Here is a 13,485-nt window from a genome sequence, read left to right as displayed (position 1 = left end):
GAGAGGCTCCTGGCTGGTCCATCGAACTTGTATTGAACTAGCATATCTGATGACTGATGGTCTTGCAGCTTGCATCCATGTGATATCATCTCATTTTGATCTCTTTTTGGAGGAAGGGTAATAGCATGAATCCACCTCACCATTCTTAAAAAGAAGAAAAATTTATTAATGAAATATTTAAAAAGAAAAGCTTTTAAAGTAAAATTTTGAGTTTGGAGGGAAGGGGGATTTCAAAAACATCCCCTCCCCCCCCTCTTCCCCGTCATATATTTTTATAAAAGCCTCTTAATCATCTGTGAAATCCATTTGCTTTCATCAAATACAATTGAAAAATATCCGTCTAATTTGACCAAAAACAAACTAAAAAACACGGAGAGGGGAGGAGAGATTTTATTTAAATGAAAAAAAATAGCATACTTTGGTTTTCTATCGAATATATTCATTATATTTTTAGATTTTGTATTGTTGGAGGGGAGGGGGGCTAAGTCCCCCTGAAATTTGAATTTACTAATTTTTTTTTATGCAAAGCTTTTAAAACTTATATACCTAAATTATGAAATACTTAAAATCATAGAAAAAGGAAGAAAAAGTCTCCTGGACATAGCCTAAACTAAAAATTATTGAGTATATAAATGGTTCGTCCTCTAGCCTATATCTCACCCTATACGCTTAAGTTTTTTTTTTAGCATTTTCAAAAGAGACATCTATTCTACCCCTCTTTTTTTGAATATTTACTAAAATTGAAATACATGGACTGTTTAATATTTAAAAGAAGGAAGCTTTTTAAAAGAGCTAACAGCACGGTGAAAAAAAAAGCAAAGCGTAAGAATGGAAATTCTTCCTTAACTTAATGACGAGACAAAAAAAAATAGATTTCTTTTTATTATATTAATGAGAAAATTTTACTCACCAGAAGTCGCTTAGAATATTCCATATCTATGTAAATGATTGCAAAAATATTGATACTAGTAGATTAGATGAACTATTCAAACTATAGAAAATACTAATTTGAAACTTGAATATATACGAAAAAAATCATTGAATATATTGGCAGCTAAACAAGACGCTCCGGTTTTCTGACACGGATTTACCCTAAAAGACATGTATATCATGAAGTAAAAATCTAGTCTACGTAAATTATGTCAGAAAAACTTGTCCTTCATAACATATTATGCAAATCCCAAGTAGCACAAGATGGAACATAGCATAATGCCATGTGAGGGAGCTCTGAATCTCTTTGAAAAGGTGTAGAGACGCAAGCAAATAACGTTGAAATTGCTATATACGCAAGCACTCAATATGTACATACTACTGATAGGGATTTGAGCTAGGGGGCTTAGAAGATGGTGTTTTATATGGGGTGCTTGATGCATTGGGGGCATTTGACTTGGGGGTTTTGGTTGGTTTCATTACAGGCTTTATTTGGTATCGTTGGGCAGCATTTGCTTCCATTGCTGCAAAGGGGTATGGGATGGCCTATATATATATATATATATATATATATATATATATATATATATATATATATATATATATATATATATATATATATATATATATATATATATATATATATATATATATATATATATATATATATATATATATATATTATATATATATATATATATATTATAATATCTAAAGTATGAATCAGTAATTTATAAATCAGATTTAAATTCTGGAGCTTAGATTTGAGAATAATTTTGATTTGATAATAATCACATGAATTACGTTTTGTTTTACTTACAGAAATATTCATGATATAGCCTATGATCACCACCACTGCCCCCTCTCAATCAACGAAGGGTTGCTGCGCCTCCCCCTGGATATGGGTAGCTGCTGATCCCTGAGTAAATTAAATCAACCTAGAAGAATCTTGATAAAATCTTGATGATTTCAGCTGAGAAATGTACCTTTGCCAAGCTAGACCTAGGTGCAAAACACCAATGATCAGTATCACTTTGCATACATTTCTTGTGAAACCTACCTAAGGGGCTTCTTCGAAGTCAATTTGATAAGCTTTAAGCAGAAAAAAGCAAATTTATATAAATTATCCTTGTATTTGGTGCCCACGTTTCACCCAGATTTTAAATTTAGAGCGTCAAAATAGGTGTGTGACGTCAGGACTGACCAGCCCTATAGCACAATAATTAGCTGCGTTCGTTTTTGTCGTTCTATGGAAATCAAATCCTCGGTTTTACAATTAAGCCGTTCGTTTTCGCCGTTCTATGAAATGTTTCGCTTATAAGCCGTTCTTTGAAATGCCGTTCTTCGTTCTGAGTACCGTCGTTCTTATAACAACGAACTGAGCCACATACTCCGTTAAACAACTTTAGTTTTACTTTTGGGTGCCAAGTTTTAAAATGAAAAAACATGACAGAAAACAAGTTCATTGATATTTAATTTTGTAGATTTTGTTGATGGGGTCTTTCATCTAAAAAATGGTAGTGATTTGTTTTTCGTATATGTGGCACAGTTTTGAAATATTCCGAAATTTCTGGGAGCATTTTTGGGATAAATTGCTTTCCAAACTTACAAAAATTCCTTAGGGGTCACTTGGAAACATCATGGGAGGGATTTCTAGATATCTTAGATTACACCTAATACTAAGAAACTCCAGCTAACCCCAGGTTTCAATACCCTTAGGAATATGTTCAATTATTCAAACGTCTTAAGCTTAAAATTTAGAAAGGACATTCGGCTGATTAAGTGTTAGGCTAAGTGCCACAACTATGAGTATTGTCTATATTATGGAGTAAAAATATTTTCTTAACATGTGTCCCTATGTGGAGTCCACTATTTAGGATTGCACCCCCATTTCAACTAATCTAATGTCTATGCCCATTCATAAGCATTCAAAAGCAAGAGTGCCCATTTGCACTCTATAGAACGGTGCAACAGTCACTCAACAGTCACTTTCCTCTAGTAACTCTATTGCTTGTTTTGCTACATTCACAAGTATATTTTCCATTTTTGTTGTGCTGGTTGACTGAAATTTCATCTGTGACTTTGAAATTTTATCTGGCTAAGGAAAGCTCTTATAAGCCGTTTTTTCAGTTAAAACGAAGTTCTTAGAACGGCGAAATAAAACGCAATTTAAGAGTAAAACCGAGAAAATCTTTTTATTACTAAGAACGACGAACGGTGAAAACGAACGCAGCTATGCCATATACCTGATCGGGCTCAATAGCTGTGTTTTTCATCTCCTGGAAGGAACTCCTGGATGTATTTTGATCGTTTTTTGCTATCTCCTGGCGATCTCCTTGGGCCTGGAGCAATAAGTTGTCGGTTTTTCATCTACTGTAATGGAACAATGGAGAAGAGTGCTCCCAGGAGATAAGAAGCACCTTTCTCCTGGAGCTCCATCAGAAGAATAGCGCGAATTTTGAAATTGATGGATTATGGAATTTCCTGAAGGAAGACTTGTTGGCCTGGAGAAATGGCAAATTTGTCATAATGTGTTAGTAACTTCAGAAAATTGTTTCTAGTATGATCATTGTTAGATGAGGTGTTGTTCACTTTGGTATATAAGCTGTAGTAAGATATTTAACTATGTAAGTGAGGAGATTAATCAGAAGGTTAATGTATTTTTCACATTGTTGTAATAATCTATTTTACCTTAATAAAACCCAACAAATCAAAAAAATACACTGCAAAAATTATATAAAGCTAACATTTAATTAACCTAGATAAACAAATATGGGTAAAATTCTATTTAAGCTACTTTTGACTATCTTAAAAGGGGCTAGGTTGGGAAAAATTAAACTTTCATGGATGGGTCTACAGGGTAAAGTATGTCCTGGGAAGGTATTTTGAAGTACCTATCTCCACTCCTTCTCATTCCAGAGAGTCCTGACCTTTGATGACCTTTTAAAATCTGTGAGTTATAGAAGTGAAACCTTGCAAAATAGATCTTCTGCTTAAATGAAGTACAACAGAATTGTTTTCAGCTTCACAACTTTGCCCAATTCCAATTTATAAGGTTTTAAAGATATGTAAATACATTTCCTAAATTTTGAAAAAAATAACATTGATATGGATTAAAATTCTACTCAAATAACTGAAATTGCATTTTCTCAGGTAAAGCCAGAGAAAAAGAAACTGATAACCTGTCATGTCATGTTGTCATGTTGGCAAATTTCAGGACCGTCTAAAGGGAGAAGAAGTGGAGGTAGGTACTTCAAAAGAACTTCCCAGGACATACTTTGGCTTGGAAACCCATCCCTGAAAGTTTCAATTTTCCTAACCTAACCCCTTTCTAAGATAGTCAAAAGTAGCTTAAAGCGGCGTTAAAATGTTTCCTTCTCAATAGACCCAACTATAGGCTAATACCAAATCAAGTAGTGTGTTCACCCATCCCTGTATCAACTATTGAGTTGTATACATCTTTTACTTAAGTTTATTGACCTGCCAAAAAAAATTGATCTATATCTCATTGTAAAAGACTTTCAGATATAGGGCGTATCAAACATTATTTAAAAAGATTTATGAATATAGACAACAATGAAAATGAACTGAAATAATTATCTGGTTTGAGTGTTTTTGTTGTCCTGTATAAACATATGTCCTAGGCCTATAGATGGGACTATGAGAGTTGAAGGATACATTTTTTGAGTGAAACAAGTATTACAATTAGAAAGAGTAAAAGGTATTTATTGGTGTTCCCCTTGTCCCTAGTTCTGATATGAAATCTTATATGTATTTAACAAATGTACCATTCAATTCTTGCCAGTGGTATTTCCAAGTATAGAAATTGCATTCCAGCCTTCTAATGGCTGTCAGTTAGTGGTTTAATTCCATGCTACTTTCATAATTAATGATGATCAATTTTGGCTAGAATGTCTTCCATATTGCCTCAGCCCTGCCCATCACTAATTTCGGTTCTTTATTTGTAAAACAATTAGTTATTTTAATTTTAGTCAGGAGTTGGGTTATAAATGGGCTGAACACAATAAGCCTTAACCAAATTACGGATCTAGTCGATCTAGATAATATCATATCATCATTTGAGTCTTAAAACTGTGAGTATATTTTGGATGTAAGTGCCTTTCTTTTTTGTTTCTGTTTTTATCTTTCCGCATTTTTTCATCTTGGGTTAACAAAGGCTTTTGTATGAACTCCAGTCCCACGTTTTTTTTGTTTTTTTTATGCCTTACTTATTTTTAAATATTGTGTTGCAACTGCACCAAATAACGTGTACCATAAATTTTTATGCGATAAAAACCAAAGATATTGTATGTCTTCGGCTTGTGGCTGTTACAAGCGTATTCATTGGAATAAGTCATATTAAATTCTAAAAGTTAATAAAAAGAGTTCACAGCTGAAGGAACACCTGAATGTATTTTGTTCGTTTTTTGCTATCTCCTGGGGCCTGGAGCAATAAGTTGTCGGTTTTTCATCTACTGTAATGGAACGATGGAGAAGATTGCTCCCAGGAGATAAGAAGTACCTTTCTCCTGGACCTCCATCAGAAGAACCGCGCGAATTTTGAAATTGATGGATTATGGAATTTCCTGAAGGAAGACTTGTTGGCCTGGAGAATGTCAAATTTGTCATAATGTGTTAGTACCTTCAGAAAATTGTTTTTAGCATGATCACTGTAAGATGAGGTGTTGTTCATTTTGGTATATGAGCTGTAGTAAGATATTTAACTATGTAAGTGAGGAGATTAATCAGAAGGCTAATGTATTTTTCACATTGTTGTAATAAGCTATTTTAACTTATTAAAACCCAACAAATCAAAAAAATACACTGCAAAAATTATACAAAGCTAACATTTATTTAACCTAGATAAACAAATGTGGGTAAAATTCTATTTAAGCTAATTTTGACTTTCTTAGAAAGGAGTTAGGTTGGGAAAAATGAAATTTTCATGGATGGGTCTACAGGGTAAAGTATGTCCTGGGAAGGTATTTTGAAGTACCTATCTCCACTCCTCATTCCAAAGAGTACCTGACCTTTGATGACCTTTAAAATCTGTTAGTTATAGAAGTGAAACATTACGAAATAGATCTTCTGTTTAAATAAAGTACAACAGAATTGTTTTCAGCTTCACAACTTTGCCCAATTCCAATTTATAAGGTTTTAAAGATATGTAATTATATTTCCTAAATTTTGTAAATAAAACATTGATATGACTTAAAATAATGCTGCAATAACTGAAACTGCATTTTCTGAGGTAAAGCCACAGAAAAAGAAACTTATTACTGAAAATTAAGGTAAAATATTGTTTTGCCAAAATTTCAGGTTTTGTCAAAAAACCTGTAATGTTGGCAAATTTCAGGACCGTCTAGAGGGAGAAGAAGTGGAGGTAGGTACTTCAAAATACCTTCCCAGGACACACCTGAGCTTGTAAACCCATCCCTGAAAGTTTCAATTTTCCTAACCTAACCCCTTTCTAAGGTAGTAAAAAGTAGCTTAAAGCGGCGTTCACAAGCGTGTCTAGTTAGAATCCCATGTCTAGACACGTGTCTAGCCAGAATCCAATGTCTAGGAAACGACCGTTTACAAGTAAAATTCGGCGCTTAGCTAGACACGCTAGACAAGGCGCTTAGCTAGACATTGAGTTCTAGACTCTAGAACTCAATGTCTAGGATTTTCGATTACAGCCAATCAGAATGTGTCAAGATCAACTATTTTCATTATTTTTGTTTACATTTGTAAACTGAAATTAAATTTTTGTTTTCTCAATAATTGTTTTTTTCATTTTAGGCAAATATGCAACACCATACATAATAATGAAGCAAACTAAGGTAATTGTTTTGCTTATCTCATCCATTAGCTTGTGACAGTAAAAATAGGGATTATAATATTTGAAAGTATTGCCCGTATAAGCTCTGTTGATTGGCTAGAAATGACAGTTTGAAACTAAATTGGTAGTTTTAGCTAAGCATCGAATTTTACATGTGAACGGTCGTTGCCTAGACATTGGATTCTGGCTAGACACTTGTCGACATGGGTTTCTAGCTCAACACACTTGTGAACGCCACTTAAGTAGAATTTTACCCACATTGGATAATCTAGGTTAATTAAATGTTAGCTTTGTATAATTTCTGCATTGTACTTTTTAATATGTTGGGTTGTAATTAGGTAAACAAGGTTAACTAGCTTATTACATCAATGTGGAAAATACATTAACCCTCTGATTAATCTCCTTACTTACATAGCTAAATATCTTACTACAGCTTATATACCAAAGTGAACAACACCTCATCTAACAGTGATCATACTAAAAACAATTCTCTTTAGTAGAATTTGACCCAAATGTGTTTTGATGCACTCATGCAACCAAATAATTCTGATTAGTCTTGCATAAAAGAGAAATAGAATAGAGGTTTATATTTCTATCTTTTGTTGACACTTCTGGTAAAGTGCAGATTAGGTCCTCCTGAAGTGTAGGGTAAACAGACCAGTAAGGACACAACATTTTTTGTATTGTAAAAAGATTTCAGAACTTTGTTGAATATGATGGTAATTCAAAATGAATCATCACAAAATCCCTCTCTTAATTGGTAACTAACATGTATTAAGCCTTACACACGTTAAGAGCCTTAACACATCAATTCGATGATTAAAGTTCAAGTAAGTCTGTAAAACTAAGGACATACTTCTAGATTTCCTAAATATACCATTATCATCCTATATTTGAAATTAACCAAAAAAAACATTTCTCAATCTATGTTAGTCAGTAAATTGTACTGTAAGGTTACAGAGATGCTGCCCAGTAGATCCAGGATATGAACAACTCATCTTTTATTGTTTGTTTCTGGCTCTATCTGGCACCCTATCCTATAGGGGTAGCTAACCTTGCTAATCTGCACCATTATAAAACAACAGTATATTTATTCAGTTTATCAAGCTGGGCAAACATGCAGAACTGCTACCCATGCAGTAGAGGTAAAGAGTTGCTGTGCAATGGACTAATTAATGCATAATTGTCTTGCATCTTGCTTCTATTGAGCTGCACCACTGCATTTTTACTGCATGGGGAGCACCAGTAAGAAGTTAGTTGTTTATATTCTGGTTCTACTGGACAGTATCTGTGAACTATACAGCTGAATTGACTGAATAATATACAATAGGAAAAAATTTGTTTTTATCAGGGGAAAATAATCTGCAACTTTACCCTGGTTTCAACCATACTCTATTTAGTTTTGTTAAAGAAAGGTTTTGTCTGGCATCTTTTACGTTATGTGTAACGCTAAACATAACTCTATCTGAACATTTAACACTACATATAAGAACGATTTAAAACACACAATATTTGGTTTACCAAGTTCACTGGTAACATTAGAGCACTTTCACTGGGGATGTTTGCTACGCGACGTTAATAATAGGATATTGGGGTTTTTGAGTTATCAAAGTTATTAAGAAGTAACATCTGTAAATTCACACCTATTTCATCACCTTCGAGTCTCTTTAGCGTACTCAATCCTTCTGTTGTAAATTATGGTCCTTCACTCCTTTCGTCTTGGCAAAATTTTTAAAGCACTTACAACATAGTTTCTTCATGGAACAGTTCGAGCATAATTGTGTTCACACGACGAGCTTTGTCTAATTCTCAACTGGGAAATGATGCTTCTACTACAGGTGTGGGAATGTGCTATCAGAGTTCATTCTCACTTGCTTTTTGATAGTTCATAGGATGCCTTATCATTAAGGGGTCAAACACTGGGAGTGCGTTTATTTTCTTCTCAGCATATCATTTTTGGGATATTTTAAGGCACAGAGAGAATGTATTTCTCGTATAAAATTGCTCATTCGTGCACTTAGGGATCACAGTTCTCTTATAAAATTGTTAGCTCATGGCTTGCGTCTATTAACCTTTGCGGTGATTCCTAGGTTAATCACGGGCAATTGAAGTTTGGATTTGGAACAGGTCGACATCAAACTGTAGTGACTCCTTCATCATATTGTCTTTAACTTGTGGGAGGGGTATATTGTCACTGAGGGGCGAGTCACTGGGGTTAATTTTGGGTCCTCTAGTTCAATGGTAGGTTTCCAGGTCCATTTTTCAGAAATTATCTCGTAATATTATGGGATAACAGAGATATGAACTTTCCACACAGAGGGGATAGGATGGATTCTGAGAGATGGTCGAAAGGGATTTGACGCGTGAATCTGCGTCATATAAATAATTTTTGGGATCATCAAATATCATCACTATACAGTCAAATGGTTCATGTGTCCATAAGGATTATCATGGGTGATATTTAGTTACTTATATCTTGTACTGGTCAATGGGGTTCTCAGGATTTATGTGATTATATAGTTCGATAATGCACTGGATACTGAGATTCAAATATAATGTTACCTGATACGTAATGTGGTTTATGGTCGAGAAACAACGATCAAAAGGTAACTTTAATTTTTGTAGACGTAGCTGGGATGAAAATTGGCTGGAGTCTATGGTGAGTACTCTTCGTTGGTTGAGGTATGATGAAAATAGATGCTACTAGATTGTATCTGCACTGGACAACTCATTGTAATGATCGATATCCAATTTGTCAGTCCACTTCCTGTAATAAAAATAACGAGGCAGAATCACACGTTCTTTAAAATCAAGTAGTATTAATACATAATAAACAATACGATTAGGTGCGTTTTAGGGTGAAGATTACCCTACAATATAATATAATAAGATACACTGATATTACTACATAACATTGGTTTTAATAAAACGACATTATTATCATGTTGGTTTCATATACATATAATCCCCATTGGGAAATCTAAAACAGCGATGTCTTCAAATTTGTTCTGAGAAAGGAAACAACGATAAAAGGCTTATTTAATTATTCAATACTTATTTAATTCTCCCTTATATTTAAAACAATCCTTTAAACATAACTTACTCTAAATTATTCAGTTTGAGGTCTAATTTTACAACATATTCATGCCTGCATTGTTCACGCACATCTGTGCTGTTTAAGAAACGCATGTTGCAGCGTCATAACCACACGGTTTTACGTAAACAACCTTACAATGAGGGAACAAGACAGCAAGGACGAGTGGAGACCTCTATACCAACTCGTTTTCTAATGTCTTCCCTTTTTCTTGGCTTAGACGTTCTCATGGCGTTCCGGGTTTAACTTCTGCATTTCGGCCATTTCCCCGTGTTCTTCTCTTGGTTTTCGCCTTCTTAGTCTCAGGATTTTTCCATAATTAAAAGTCAATAAGGTTCTTATGGTCAGGGAAATCACGAACACGAAAAATACAGTCAGTAGTATGTTCCACCAGCAATTGGTTGAGAATAATCCGTATCTATCGTCCACGTACGTTAATCTTTGGTCTTCATTTGTAAATAGGGGAATCTGGGAGTTTAATGCTTCTCTTATTTTTGTAAGTTTTACTGTCCCTTTATTTTTTCTATTTTGGACCATATTGAGGTTTTCATTTCCTCATTTTCTATATTGGGAATAGTGTACGACAGGTTAATTGCCTTGAAATTGATTATTTTGGGACTTATTATCTTTGTGCTCGTGGTAATTAACGGCGTTCGAACAGTTGACTCTTTAGTTACAAGTCGACATCCTTGTTTTATGGTTATCGTACCCACATCTTGTAACAATATTTCTGTCTTGTAACTTGGGTCTATTCTTTCTGTATTATTATAACAAGACAAAGTTCCAACAGTTTCTCTTGGAACAGAAAATAACGAAAGAACATTTCTAAGGTGTATGAATATTTTTCACTTGGTACTTCCTAACACGGCTTCTTCCAGTTAGACTGGATACATCGTACTAGAATGGTACGGGTAGATTTTTTATATCAAAGGATATTATTTAAATGAATACTATGCAGTGTAATTTTTTAGTTGGAATTCCTTTTCGGGAATTGATAGATGTTGGACAAAATTTCTCAACAGCATTTTTATAATTGTTTGATTTTTACTCGTAAATTAAAAGTTTTTAAATTATTATTCCTTTATGACGCCTATCCATTAAAATCTTTTAATCCTGTGCTGATTAAGTGTAATTCCATCTATCGGGTTTTTCAACCGTTCTACCCGATTGTGTCGTTACTTTCTCCTCGACTTCTTGCGGTTTTTTCTTTTTCGGTTTTTCTAGCGATAAAAGATCAAAATTTTTGTATTGTTTTTTCAAAAATTCTTGCCCTTTTAATTTTGTTTCTTTCGCGTTTGCGGCTGCTAAAGTTGGTTTTGATTTTCCTATTTCTTTAACTGCTATATGGTCCGATTTTCCGTCAGATTGTTCGGAACTGGTTTCCGATGTATTATAAGTCCTAGAAGTTGGACCTCGCATTTTTGAGGTATCACCTCCCCTTCCTTCGTAAATTTCTACTCCTCTGGAAGTAGAAGGTTTATTCTCCATGCCCTCGCTTTGAGTTTTCAACTCGGGAGATTTGAAAGATTCTTGGGAGCTTTGAGAGGAATCAAAAGTTTCTGTGGGGTTCCTCCACTGTTTAAATGCAATGTCTTCTGGGGGATGTGGCATTCTTTGCACTAGTGTGTCCCTCCATGAAGTCCATTGATTAGGCTTGACCTTGGACACAGTTAAATCATGATATTGTCCTTGCCGGTCATCCTCGGGAGTTTTATTCCTAGGCTATGTACTTTGACTCGTTTTTATTGGGATGTTTATTAAATCCATAGCTTCTCGCAGATTTGTTCTAGTTGAATCTTTGGGAGGAGTTTTCCTTACATTAATACCCAGAGTTTCTAGCGATCCTTTCAATTGCTCCTTCAATGACAGGAGTCTCTTTATTGGTGTTGCTGGGGAAATCATATCGTCTGGAAATCTTTTGGGGGACAAGGGGTCGAAATTCTATATGGGAAAAATTGGGTTTTTGGAGATATCGTATAATCTAATTCTCCTGCGCTCTCCGATGATTAACATTTTGGGCTTTTTGGCGTTTTTATTCTTACTGGTATTAGGTATTTTCTCTTGGGAATAACTAGATTTTTCATAGCCAAAAATTCTTCAAAGTTTTCCTCGTCACTATCATTCTCGAAATAGTTTTGCTTGAAATTAAAAAGTTTTAGCTCTGCCAATTCTTATTTAGGGGGGTCATTTTCGGAATCTGACGAATCAGTAGAGGAGGGGCGTGATACCCATCTTTCCGGAAATTTTGCTCTTTTTATTCGGCTAAAATGTGCTTTGTAAGTTCTTTCACTATCGGGGTTTTCCATTTTAAAAGTTTAATCGTTATTGTACTTTTTGACTATTCTCTAAGGTCCAGAATACGTGCTTTAAAGTTTCTCGACTTATACCTTTGATTCGTTCCTTAGGTAGACACAATCTCCTATCTTTAAATATATGCTCCCCATGACTTTGGGTTGGTTTCTTAGCTCTTGGTTCATGTTACATTTTTTCAACTCTTGCCTAACTATTTTATAAGTTTTCCACATCTTATTTATGAATTCTTGTTTGTAATCCTCCGAGTTATTATAATACTGCCGAGATTCAATAATCTCATCATACGGGATTCTAAAATCATGACCAAAAAGTAAATAAAATGGATTGTCTTTAGTTGTTTCTGAATGAGCAGTATTGATTATGTTGGTTAAATAGGGTAAGAATAGATCCCAATCTTTCCTGTTGTCTTTTGTATAAATGCTAAATACATTCGAAAATATTTTATGCCTATTTTCTATTTTACCATTAGCTTGTGGGTGATACGGAGATGTCACCAGTTTCTCTATGTTAAGAAAACTCATTAAGTCTTTTGTTACTTTTGAAACAAAATTGCTTCCGTTGTCACTTAAAACCTTATTTGGAATGCCACATTTTAAAAATAATTTCGCTAACGCCTTACTTGTGGCGTAAGCGCCTTGATTTTTACATACTTTTGAAAAGTGAATCCAGAAAAATGGTCTATAACTGATGGAATATAAGTATGACCTCTGTTGAAAACGGACAAGCTTATGATTGTTCATATAAGTGAAATGAGGCAATATCAAAGGGGTATTTTGCTACATGAACCCTTCACATTTGAGAATTGGGATAAGCTTAGGGTTTCTTTCTTAAGTTATATGCTTCACATATTATAACAAATTCCTTAAGTTTTGTTATTCTCGACGGCACATAAAAATATTGTTTTAATTTATGGAAAATTTTCGTTACTCCTAAGTGTCCACCTGTATCTGAATGAAAATATTTGAAGGCAGGTATTATTAAGTTTTATGGTAATACAGGTATTATTGAGGTTTGGTTTCTATTTGTCTCAGCAGTCACGATTCTACATAGTATTTCTTCATCAACATCATAGTAAAAATTGTCTATCTCTTTCACTAAGAGTTTTGAATTTATCCGGTAACACATCGTCATTCACAAAATAATTAATAAGTGCTACACACATTTCGTCCTTTTTTTACTTTCTTTTTATATTTTCTAAAGACAGGGGACAATAGTTAACCTTATTTTATTTTACTGTGTCTTTGACTTTGTTTTTTTACATTCATGTTTGCTCTTAGTATTGATAGCGTTAACTTAATTTTCCTCAGCTTCCGACGGAATATTT

The sequence above is a fragment of the Artemia sp. Qi Xiang Cuo genome, chromosome 13, assembly GCF_049724085.1.
Source record: "Artemia sp. Qi Xiang Cuo chromosome 13, ASM4972408v1, whole genome shotgun sequence".
Taxonomy (NCBI): Eukaryota; Metazoa; Arthropoda; class Branchiopoda; order Anostraca; family Artemiidae; genus Artemia; species Artemia sp. Qi Xiang Cuo.
This window is presented reverse-complemented; position numbering follows the sequence as displayed.